The following is a 12,307-nucleotide window of genomic DNA, read 5'->3' as shown; positions in this document are numbered from 1 at the left end:
GGTGTGGCAGGCCCCTTCCCCAGAAGGCAGACTGAAAAATCAAGAAGACCACATCCCTGAGGGCCCTATAAAGCAAGTGCACACTGCATGGGTTCTGGTCAATAATTTGGGCTCTGGATAACCCCGCAACCTCTCCTCATCAGAACGATGAGAAGGAGAAATCCCACCCAGCAAAGAAAAGAAAATGACTCTGTGGCCTCTGCCACAGAACAAATGGATATGGATATAACCATATTATCAGAAATGGAGTTCACAGTAACAATGGTCAAGATGATGTGTAGNGCCAGAGAACAAAAGCCTGGAAATACCGGCTCACGGTGTGCCCATCCCCATGCCCCCTCTCAGGGGCATGGAGACTCTACCCAAGCAGGATTGCCTGAGTATCGGTGTGGCAGGCCCCTTCCCCAGAAGGCAGACTGAAAAATCAAGAAGACCACATCCCTGAGGGCCCTATAAAGCAAGTGCACACTGCATGGGTTCTGGTCAATAATTTGGGCTCTGGATAACCCCGCAACCTCTCCTCATCAGAACGATGAGAAGGAGAAATCCCACCCAGCAAAGAAAAGAAAATGACTCTGTGGCCTCTGCCACAGAACAAATGGATATGGATATAACCATATTATCAGAAATGGAGTTCACAGTAACAATGGTCAAGATGATGTGTAGACTTGAAAAAAATATTAACGAAAATATTAACTATTAACAAGAATATAAAATCTCTAAGGGCAGAAATGAGAGTGAATCTGGCAGAAATTAAAAATACTATGAATCAAATGCAGTCAAAACTAGATGCTCTGATGGCTACGGTGAATGAGGCAGAAGACCGAATCGGCAAATTGGAGGATGGGTTAGTAGAAGAGAAAGCTAAAACAGAAACTTGGCTCAAAAAAATCCAATCTCGGGGCGCCTGGGTGGCACAGCGGTTAAGCGTCTGCCTTTGGCTCAGGGCGTGATCCCGGCGTTCTGGGATCGAGCCCCACATCGGGCTTCTCAGCTATGAGCNAGTAACAATGGTCAAGATGATGTGTAGACTTGAAAAAAATATTAACGAAAATATTAACTATTAACAAGAATATAAAATCTCTAAGGGCAGAAATGAGAGTGAATCTGGCAGAAATTAAAAATACTGTGAATCAAATGCAGTCAAAACTAGATGCTCTGATGGCTACGGTGAATGAGGCAGAAGACCGAATCGGCAAATTGGAGGATGGGTTAGTAGAAGAGAAAGCTAAAACAGAAACTTGGCTCAAAAAAATCCAATCTCGGGGCGCCTGGGTGGCACAGCGGTTAAGCGTCTGCCTTTGGCTCAGGGCGTGATCCCGGCGTTCTGGGATCGAGCCCCACATCGGGCTTCTCAGCTATGAGCCTACTTCTTCCTCTCCCACTCCCCCTGCTTCTGTTCCCTTTCTCGCTGGCTGTCTCTCTCTCTGTCGAATAAATAAATAAAATCTTTTAAAAAAAATCCAATCTCAAGAATGTAGATTACGGGAGATTACTGACTCAATGAAACATTCCAATGTCAGAATCATCAGCATCTTTGAGGGGGTGGAGAAAAAGAGGTCTAGAAGAGATATTTGAACAAATTGTAGCTGAAAACTTCCCGAATCTAGCAAAGGAAACAAGCATCCATGTCCAAGAGGCAGAGAGGACCCCTCCCAAGCTCAACCACGACAAACCTACACCACGCCATGTCATAGTGCAATTCGCAAATAGTAGATCCAAGGATACAGTATTGAAAGCAGCCAGGGCAAAGAAATTTCTCACTCACCAAGGCAAAGCTATCAGAATTACGTCAGACCTGTCTACACAGACCTGGAATGAAAAAAAAGGGCTGGGGGGGGGCATTTTTAAAGCTCTTTCAGAGAAAAACATGCAGCCAAGGATCCTTTTTCCAGCAAGGCTGTCATTCAGAATTGATGGAGAGATAAAGACCTTCCAGAATTGCCAGTCATTGACTAATTTCATAACCACGAAACCAGCCCTACAGGAGATATTAAGGGGGGCTCTATAAAGGTAAAAAGGCCCCAAGAGTGATACAGAGCAGCAAGTCACAACCGATACAAAGACTTTAAAGAGAAATGGCATCATTAAAATCATATCTGTCAATAATCTCTATCAATCTAAATGGCTTAAACTCTCCCATAAAACGCCACAGGGTTGCAGATTGGATAAAAAGACATGACCCACCCATTTTCTGTCTACAACAGACTCATTTTGAACTTAAAGATACATCCAGACTGAAAGTAAAGGGATGGAATACCATCTTTCATGCCAATGGACCTCAAAAGAAAGCTGGGGTAGCAATTCTCATATCAGACAGATTGGATTTTAAACTAAAGACTATAGTTAGAGATACAGAAGGGCACTATATTATTCTTAAAGGAAGTATTCAACAAGTGGATATGACAATTATTAATATATATGCCCCCAACAGGGGAGCAGCAAGATACACAAGCCAACTCTTAACCAAAATAAAGAGACATATAGATAAGAACACAGTAATAGTAGGGGACCTCAACACCCCACTATCAGAAATAGACAGAACACCCTGGCAAAAACTAAGCAAAGAATCAAAGGCTTTGAATGCCATACTCGACGAGTTGGACCTCATAGATATATATAGAACACTACACCCCAGAACCAAAGAATACTCATTCTATTCAAATGCCCATGGAACATTCTCAAGAATAGATCATGCTCTGGGACACAAAACAGGTCTCAGCCAATACCAAAAGATTGAAATTATCCCCTGCATATTCTCAGACCACAACGCTCTGAAATTGGAACTCAACCACAAGGAAAAACCTGGAAGAAACTCAAACACTTGCAGACAAAGAACCATCCTGCTCAAGAATGATTCAATAAACCAGGAAATCAAAAATCAATTTAAAAAATTTATGGAGACCAACGAGAATGAATACACAACGGTCCAAAACCTATGGGATACTGCAAAGGCAGTCCTAAGGGGGAAATACATAGCCATCCAAGCCTCACTCAAAAGAATAGAAAAATCTAAAATGCAGTTTCTATATTCTCACCTCAAGAAACTGGAACAGCAACAGAGGGACAGGCCTAACCCACTGACAAGGAAGGAGTTGACCAAGATTAGAGCAGAAATAAATGAAGTAGAGACCAGGACCACAGTAGAGCAGATCAATAGAACTAGAAGCTGGTTCTTTGATAGAATAAATAAAATAGAAAAACCACTGGTCAGACTTATCCAAAAGAATAGAGAAAGGACCCAAATTAATAAAATTGTGAATGAAAAAGGAGAGGTCACAACCAACACCAATGAAATTGGAAGGATTATTAGAAACTTTTATCAACAGCTATATGCCAAAAAACTAAACAATCTGGAAGAGATGGAGGCCTTCCTGGAAACCTATAAACTACCAAGACTGAAACAGGAAGAAATAGATTTCTTAAATAGGCCAATTAACTATGAAGAAATTGAGTCAGTGATAAACAACCTTCCAAATAATAAAACTCCAGGCCCAGACGGTTTTCCTGGGGAATTCTACCAAACATTCAAAGAAGAAATAATACCTATTCTCCTAAAGCTATTTCAAAAAATAGAAACAGAAGGAAAGCTACCAAACTCATTCTATGAGGCTAATATTACCTTGATCCCCAAACCAGGCAAAGACCCCCTCAAAAAGGAGAATTACAGACCGATTTCTCTAATGAATATGGATGCCAAAATCCTCAACAAGATCCTTGCTAATAGAATCCAACAGTACATTAAAAGGATTATCCATCATGACCAAGTGGGATTCATACCTGNAGGAAGGATTATTAGAAACTATTACCAACAGATTTATGCCAATAAATTAAGCAACCTGGAAGAGATGGAGGCCTTCCTGGAAACCTATAAACTACCAAGACTGAAACAGGAAGAAATAGATTTCTTAAATAGGCCAATTAACTATGAAGAAGATTGAAACGGTGATTAAAACCTCTCAGAAAACAAAATGCCAGGGCTTGATGGATTCCCTGGGGAATTCTACCAAACATTCAAAAAAGAAATAATACCTCTTCTCCTAAAGCTATTTCAAAAAATAGAAACAGAAGGAAAACTACGAAACTCATTCTATGAGGCCAATATTACCTTGATCCCCAAACCAGGCAAAGACCCCATCAAAAAGGAGAATTACAGACCGATTTCTCTAATGAATATGGATGCCAAAATCCTCAACAAGATCCTTGCTAATAGAATCCAACAGTACATTAAAAGGATTATCCATCATGACCAAGTGGGATTCATACCTGGGATGCAAGCATGGTTCAACACTCGCAATCTATCAGTGTGATAGATTATATCAACAAGAAATAAAGCCAAAAATCATATGATCCTCTCAATTGATGCAGAAAAAGGACTTGACAAAATACAGCATCCTTTCCCGATTAAAACACTTCAGAGTGTAGGGATAGAGGGTACATTCCTCAATCTCATAAAAGCCATCTATGAAAAGCCTACTGCAAGCATTATTCTCAATGGGGAAAAGCTGGAAGCCTTTCCCTTAAGATCAGGAACACGACAAGGATGCCCACTCTCGCCACTATTATTCAACATAGTACTAGAAGTCCTTGCAACAGCAATCAGAAGACAAAAAGGGATCAAAGGTATNCCTGGAAGCCTTTCCCTTAAAATTAGAAACACGACAGGATAAAATTTATCCAAATGGGCGAAGAAGAAGTCAAACTGTCTATCTTCGCAGATGACATGATACTCTATATGGAAAACCAAAAAGAATCCACACCCAAACTATTAGAAGTTATAGAGCAATTCAGTAATGTGGCAGGATACAAAATCAATGCCCAGAAATCAGTTGCATTTCTATACACGAATAACGAGACTGAAGAAAGAGAAATTAGGGAATCCATCCCATTTACAATAACNGCATTCCATTTACAACAACACCAAAAATCATACGTTATCTTGGAATTAACTTATCCAGAGATGTAAAGGATCTATATTCTAGAAACAACAAATCACTCTCGAAAGACATTGAGGAAGACACAAAAAGATGGAAAAATATTCCATGCTCATGGATCGGAAGAATTAACATAGTTAAAATGTCCATGCTACCCAGAGCAATCTACACTTTCAATGCTATCCCGATCAAAATACCGAGGACATTTTTCAAAGAACTGGAACAAATAGTCCTTAAGTTTGTGTGGAACCAGAAGAGGCCCCGAATTGCCAAGGAAGTGTTGAAAAGGAAAAACAAAGCTGGGGGCATCACAATGCCGGATTTCGAGCTGTACTACAAAGCTGTGATCACAAAGACAGCATGGTACTGGCACAAAAACAGACACATCGACCAATGGAACAGAATAGAGAACCCAGAAATGGACCCTCGGCTCTTTGGGCAACTAATCTTTGATAAAGCAGGAAAAAACATCCGGTGGAAAAAAGACAGTCTCTTCAATAAATGGTGCTGGGAAAATTGGACAGCTACATGCAAAAGAATGAAACTTGACCACTCTCTCACACCATACACAAAAATAAACTCCAAATGGATGAAAGACCTCAATGTGAGACAGGAATCCATCAAAANCCACAGACCAATGGAACAGAACAGAGAACCCAGAAATGGACCCTCGGCTCTTTGGGCAGCTAATCTTTGATAAAGAAGGATAAAACATCCGGTGGAAAAAAGACAGTCTCTTCAATAAATGGTGCTGGGAAGATTGGACAGCTACATGCAAAAGTATGAAACTTGACCACTCTCTCACACCATACACAAAGATAAACTCCAAATGGATGAAAGACCTCAATGTGAGACAGGAATCCATCAAAATTCTAGAGGAGAACATAGGCAACAACTTCTATGACATCGGCCAGAGCAACCTTTTTCACGACACATCTCCAAAGGCAAGAGAAATAAAAGATAAAATGAACTTATGGGACTTTATCAGGATAAAGAGCTTCTGCACAGCCAAGGAAACAGTCAAAAAAACTAAGAGACAGCCCACGGAATGGGAGAATATATTTGCAAAGGACACCACAGATAAAGGACTGGTATCCAAGATCTACAAAGAACTTCTCAAACTCAATACACGAGAAACAAATAAACAAATCATAAAATGGGCAGAAGATATGAACAGACACTTTTCCAATGAAGACATACAAATGGCTAACAGACACATGAAAAAATGTTCAAAATCATTANAGAGGAGAACATACGCAGCAACCTCTACGACATCAGCCAAAGCAAACTTTTTCATGACACATCTCTAAAGGCAAGAGAAACAAAAGATAAAATGAACTTGTGGGACTTCATCAAGATAAAAAGCTTCTGCACAGCCAAGGAAACAGTCAAAAAAACTAAGAGGCAGCCCACGGAATGGGAGAATATATTTGCAAATGAAACTACCGATAAAAGACTGGTATCCAAGATCTACAAAGAACTTCTCAAACTCAATACACAAGAAACCAATAAATATATCATAAAATGGGCAGAAGATATGAACAGACACTTTTCCAATGAAGACATACAAATGGCTAACAGACACATGAAAAAATGTTCAAAATCATTAGCCATCAGGGAAATTCAAATCAAAACCACACTGAGATACCACCTTACGCCAGTTAGAATGGCAAAGATAGACAAGGCAAGAAACAACAATTGTTGGAGAGGATGTGGAGAAAGGGGATCCCTCCTACATTGTTGGTGGGAATGCAAGTTGGTACAGCCACTCTGGAAAACAGTGTGGAGGTCCCTTAAAAAGTTAAAAATTGAACTACCCTATGACCCAGCCATTGCACTACTGGGTGTTTNTCTACTGGGTATCTACCCCAAAGATACAGACGTAGTGAAGAGAAGGGCCATATCCACCCCAATGTTCATAGCGGATCTGTCCACAGTAGCTAAATCGTGGAAGGAGCCGAGATGCCCTTCAACAGATGACTGGATTAAGAAGATGTGGTCCATATATACAATGGAATATTACTCAGCTATCAGAAAGAACGAATTCTCAACATTTGCTGCAACATGGACGGCACTGGAGGAGATAATGCTNCTGCTAAGTGAAATAAGTCAAGCATTGAAAGACAATTATCATATAGTTTCTCTCATCTATGGAACGTAAGATCTAGGAAGATCGTTAGGAGAAGAAAGGGATAAAGAAAGGTGAGGTAATCAGAAGGGGGAATGAAGCATGAGAGTCTATGGACTCTGAGAAACAAACTGAGGGCCTCAGAGGGCAGGGTTTGGGGGAATGGGATAGGCCGGTGATGGGTAGTAAAGAGGGCACGTATTGCATGGTGCACTGGGTGTTATATGCAACTAATGAATCATCAAACTTTTCATCAAAAACCAGTGATGTACTGTATGGTGACTAACATAATATAATAAAAAATACGATTATAATGAAAAAAGAAAGAAAAATAAAACCCATGTCTTATTGACAGCATATAGTTGGATCTTTAAAAAAAATCCAACTGACAATCTCTGCCTTTTTTTTTATAAGAAAATTTTTTATTATATTATGTTAGTCACCATACAGTACATCCCTGGTTTTTGATGTAAAGTGCCATGATTCATTAGTTGCATAACACCCAGTGCACCATGCAATATGTGCCCTCCTTACTACCCATCACCAGCGTATCCCATTCTCCCACCCCCATCCCCTCTGAAGCCCTCAGTTTGTTTCTCAGAGTCCATAGTCTCTCATGCTCCATTCCCCCTTCTGATTACCCCCCTTTTCTTTATCCCTTTCTTCCCCTACCGATCCTCCTAGTTCTTATGTTCCATAGATGAGAGAAATCATATGATAATTGTCTTTCTCTGCTTGACTTATTTCACTTAGCATTATCTCCTCCAGTGCCGTCCATGTTGCAGCAAATGTTGAGAATTCGTTCTTTCTGATAGCTGAGTAATATTCCATTGTATATATGGACCACAGCTTCTTAATCCAGTCATCTGTTGAAGGGCATCTCGGCTCCTTCCATGATTTGGCTATTGTGGACAATGCAGCTATGAACATTGGGGTGCATATGGCCCTTCTCTTTACTACGTCTGTATCTTTGGGGTAAACACCCAGTAGTGCAATGGCTGGGTCATAGGGTAGTTCAATTTTTAACTTTTTAAGGGACCTCCACACTGTTTTCCAGAGTGGCTGTACCAACTTGCATTCCCACCAACAATGTAGGAGGGATCCCCTTTCTCCACATCCTCTCCAACAATTGTTGTTTCTTGCCTTGTCTATCTTTGCCATTCTAACTGGCGTAAGGTGGTATCTCAGTGTGGTTTTGATTTGAATTTCCCTGATGGCTAATGATTTTGAACATTTTTTCATGTGTCTGTTAGCCATTTGTATGTCTTCATTGGAAAAGTGTCTGTTCATATCTTCTGCCCATTTTATGATTTGTTTATTTGTTTCTCGTGTATTGAGTTTGAGAAGTTCTTTGTAGATCTTGGATACCAGTCCTTTATCTGTGGTGTCCTTTGCAAATATATTCTCCCATTCCGTGGGCTGTCTCTTAGTTTTTTTGACTGTTTCCTTGGCTGTGCAGAAGCTCTTTATCCTGATAAAGTCCCATAAGTTCATTTTATCTTTTATTTCTCTTGCCTTTGGAGATGTGTCGTGAAAAAGGTTGCTCTGGCCGATGTCATAGAAGTTGTTGCCTATGTTCTCCTCTAGAATTTTGATGGATTCCTGTCTCACATTGAGGTCTTTCATCCATTTGGAGTTTATTTTTGTGTATGGTGTGAGAGAGTGGTCAAGTTTCATTCTTTTGCATGTAGCTGTCCAATTTTCCCAGCACCATTTATTGAAGAGACTGTCTTTTTTCCACCGGATGTTTTTTCCTGCTTTATCAAAGATTAGTTGCCCAAAGAGCCGAGGGTCCATTTCTGGGTTCTCTATTCTGTTCCATTGGTCGATGTGTCTGTTTTTGTGCCAGTACCATGCTGTCTTTGTGATCACAGCTTTGTAGTACAGCTCGAAATCCGGCATTGTGATGCCCCCAGCTTTGTTTTTCCTTTTCAACAGTTCCTTGGAGATTCGGGGCCTTTTCTGGTTCCATACAAATTTAAGGACTATTTGTTCCAGTTCTTTGAAAAATGTCCTCGGTATTTTGATCGGGATAGCATTGAAAGTGTAGATTGCTCTGGGTAGTATGGACATTTTAACTATGTTAATTCTTCCAATCCATGAGCATGGAATATTTTTCCATCTTTTTATGTCTTCCTCAATATCTTTCAAAAGTGATCTATAGTTTCTAGCATATAGGTCCTTTACGTCTCTGGTTAAGTTAATTCCAAGGTAACGCATGGTTTTTGGTGTTATTGTAAATGGGATGGATTCCCTAATTTCTCTTTCTTCAGTCTCGTTATTCGTGTATAGAAATGCAACTGATTTCTGGGCATTGATTTTGTATCCTGCCACCTTACTGAATTGTTCTATAACTTCTAATAGTTTGGGAGTGGATTCCTTTGGGTTTTCCATATAGAGTATCATGTCATCTGCAAAGAGAGACAGTTTGACTTCTTCTTTGCCGATTTGGATACCTTTGATCCCTTTTTGTCTTCTGATTGCTGTTGCAAGGACTTCTAGTACTATGTTGAATAATAGTGGCGAGAGTGGGCATCCTTGTCGTGTTCCTGATCTTAAGGGAAAGGCTTCCAGCTTTTCCCCATTGAGAATAATGCTTGCAGTAGGCTTTTCATAGATGGCTTTTATGAGATTGAGAAATGTACCCTCTATTCCTACACTCTGAAGGGTTTTAATCAGGAAAGGATGCTGTATTTTGTCAAATGCTTTTTCTGCATCAATTGAGAGGATCATATGGTTCTTGAGTCTTTTCTTGTTGATATGATGTATCACATTGATTGATTTGCGAGTGTTGAACCATGCTTGCATCCCAGGTATGAATCCCACTTGGTCATGATGGATAATCCTTTTAATGTACTGTTGGATTCTATTAGCAAGGATCTTGTTGAGGATTTTGGCATCCATATTCATTAGAGAAATCGGTCTGTAATTCTCCTTTTTGAGGGGGTCTTTGCCTGGTTTGGGGATCAAGGTAATATTAGCCTCATAGAATGAGTTTGGTAGCTTTCCTTCTGTTTCTATTTTTTGAAATAGCTTTAGGAGAATAGGTATTATTTCTTCTTTGAATGTTTGGTAGAATTCCCCAGGAAAACCGTCTGGGCCTGGAGTTTTATTATTTGGAAGGTTGTTTATCACTGACTCAATTTCTTCATAGTTAATTGGCCTATTTAAGAAATCTATTTCTTCCTGTTTCAGTCTTGGTAGTTTATAGGTTTCCAGGAAGGCCTCCATCTCTTCCAGATTGTTTAGTTTTTTGGCATATAGCTGTTGATAAAAGTTTCTAATAATCCTTGCAATTTCAATGGTGCTGGTCGTGACCTCTCCCTTTTCAGTCATAATTTTAATAATCTCAGTCCTTTCTCTTTGTTTTTGGACAAGTTTTGCCAGTGGTCTATCAATTTTATGGATTCTCTCAAAGAACCAGCTTCTAGTCCTGTTGATCTGCTCTACTGTGGTTCTGGTCTCTAATTCATTGATTTCTGCTCTAATCTTGGTCAACTCCTTCCTTGTCAGTGGGTTAGGCCTGTCCCTCTGTTGCTGTTCCAGTTTCTTGAGGTGAGAATATAGAAACTGCATTTTAGATTTTTCTATTCTTTTGAGTGAGGCTTGGATGGCTATGTATTTCCCCCTTAGGACTGCCTTTGCAGTATCCCATAGGTTTTGGACCGTTGTGTATTCATTCTCGTTGGTCTCCATAAATTGTTTAATTTGTTTTTTGATTTCCTGGTTTATCGAGTCATTCTTGAGCAGGATGGTTCTTAGCCTCCAAGTGTTTGAGTTTCTTCCAGGTTTTTCCTTGTGGTTGAGTTCCAATTTCAGAGCGTTGTGGTCTGAGAATATGCAGGGGATAATTTCAATCTTTTGGTATTGGCTGAGACCTGTTTTGTGTCCCAGAGCATGATCTATTCTTGAGAATGTTCCATGGGCATTTGAATAGAATGAGTATTCTTTGGTTCTGGGGTGTAGTGTTCTATATATATCTATGAGGTCCAACTCGTCGAGTATGGCATTCAAAGCCTTTGATTCTTTGCTTAGTTTTTGCCAGGGTGTTCTGTCTATTTCTGATAGTGGGGTGTTGAGGTCCCCTACTATTACTGTGTTCTTATCTATATGTCTCTTTATTTTGGTTAAGAGTTGGCTTGTGTATCTTGCTGCTCCCCTGTTGGGGGCATATATATTAATAATTGTCATATCCACTTGTTGAATACTTCCTTTAAGAATAATATAGTGCCCTTCTGTATCTCTCTCTATGGCCTCTAGTTTAAAATCCAGTCTATCTGATATGAGAATTGCTACTCCAGCTTTCTTTTGAGGTCCATTTGCGTGGAAGATGGTACTCCATCCCCTTACTCTAAGTCTGAATGCATCTTTGGGTTCAAAATGAGTCTCTTGTAGACAGCAAATGGATGGGTCATGTCTTTTTATCCAATCTGCAACCCTGTGGCGTTTTATGGGAGAGTTTAAGCCATTTAGATTGATAGAGATTATTGACAGATATGATTTTAATGATGCCATTTCTCTTTAAAGTCTTTGTATCGGTTGTGACTTGCTGCTCTGTATCACTCTTGGGGCCTTTTTACCTTTATAGAGCCCCCCTTAATATCTCCTGTAGGGCTGGTTTCGTGGTTACGAAATTGGTTAATGATTGGCGATTTTGGAACGTCTTTATTTCTCCATCAATTCTGAATGACAGCTTTGCTGGATAAAGGATCCTTGGCTGCATGTTTTTCTCTGAAAGAGCTTTAAAAATGCCCCCCCAAGCCTTTCTCTCATTCCAGGTCTCTGTAGACAGGTCTGACGTAATCCTGATACCTTTGCCTTGGTACGTGAGAAATTTCTTTGCCCTGGCCGCTTTCAATACTGTATCCTTGGATCTAATATTTGCGAATTGCACTATGACATGCCGTGGCGTAGGTTTGTCCTGGTTGAGCTTGGATGGGGTCCTCTCTGCCTCTTGGACACGAATGCTTGTTTCCCTTGCTAGATTAGGGAAGTTTTCAGCTACAATTTGTTCAAATATCTCTTCTAGACCTCTGTTTTTCTCCACCCCTTCAGGGATGCCGATGATTCTGACATTGGATCGTTTCATAGAGTCAGTAATCTCCCGTAATCTACATTCGTGGGCGTGGATTTTTTTAAGACCAGCTTCTATTTTCGTTTTTTCTTCTACTAACCCATCCTCCAATTCGCTAACGCGTTCCTCTGCCTCGGTGACCCTGGCCGTCAGAGCCTCTAGTTTTGACTG

The sequence above is a fragment of the Ailuropoda melanoleuca genome, chromosome 9, assembly GCF_002007445.2.
Source record: "Ailuropoda melanoleuca isolate Jingjing chromosome 9, ASM200744v2, whole genome shotgun sequence".
NCBI lineage: Eukaryota > Metazoa > Chordata > Mammalia > Carnivora > Ursidae > Ailuropoda > Ailuropoda melanoleuca.
This window is presented reverse-complemented; position numbering follows the sequence as displayed.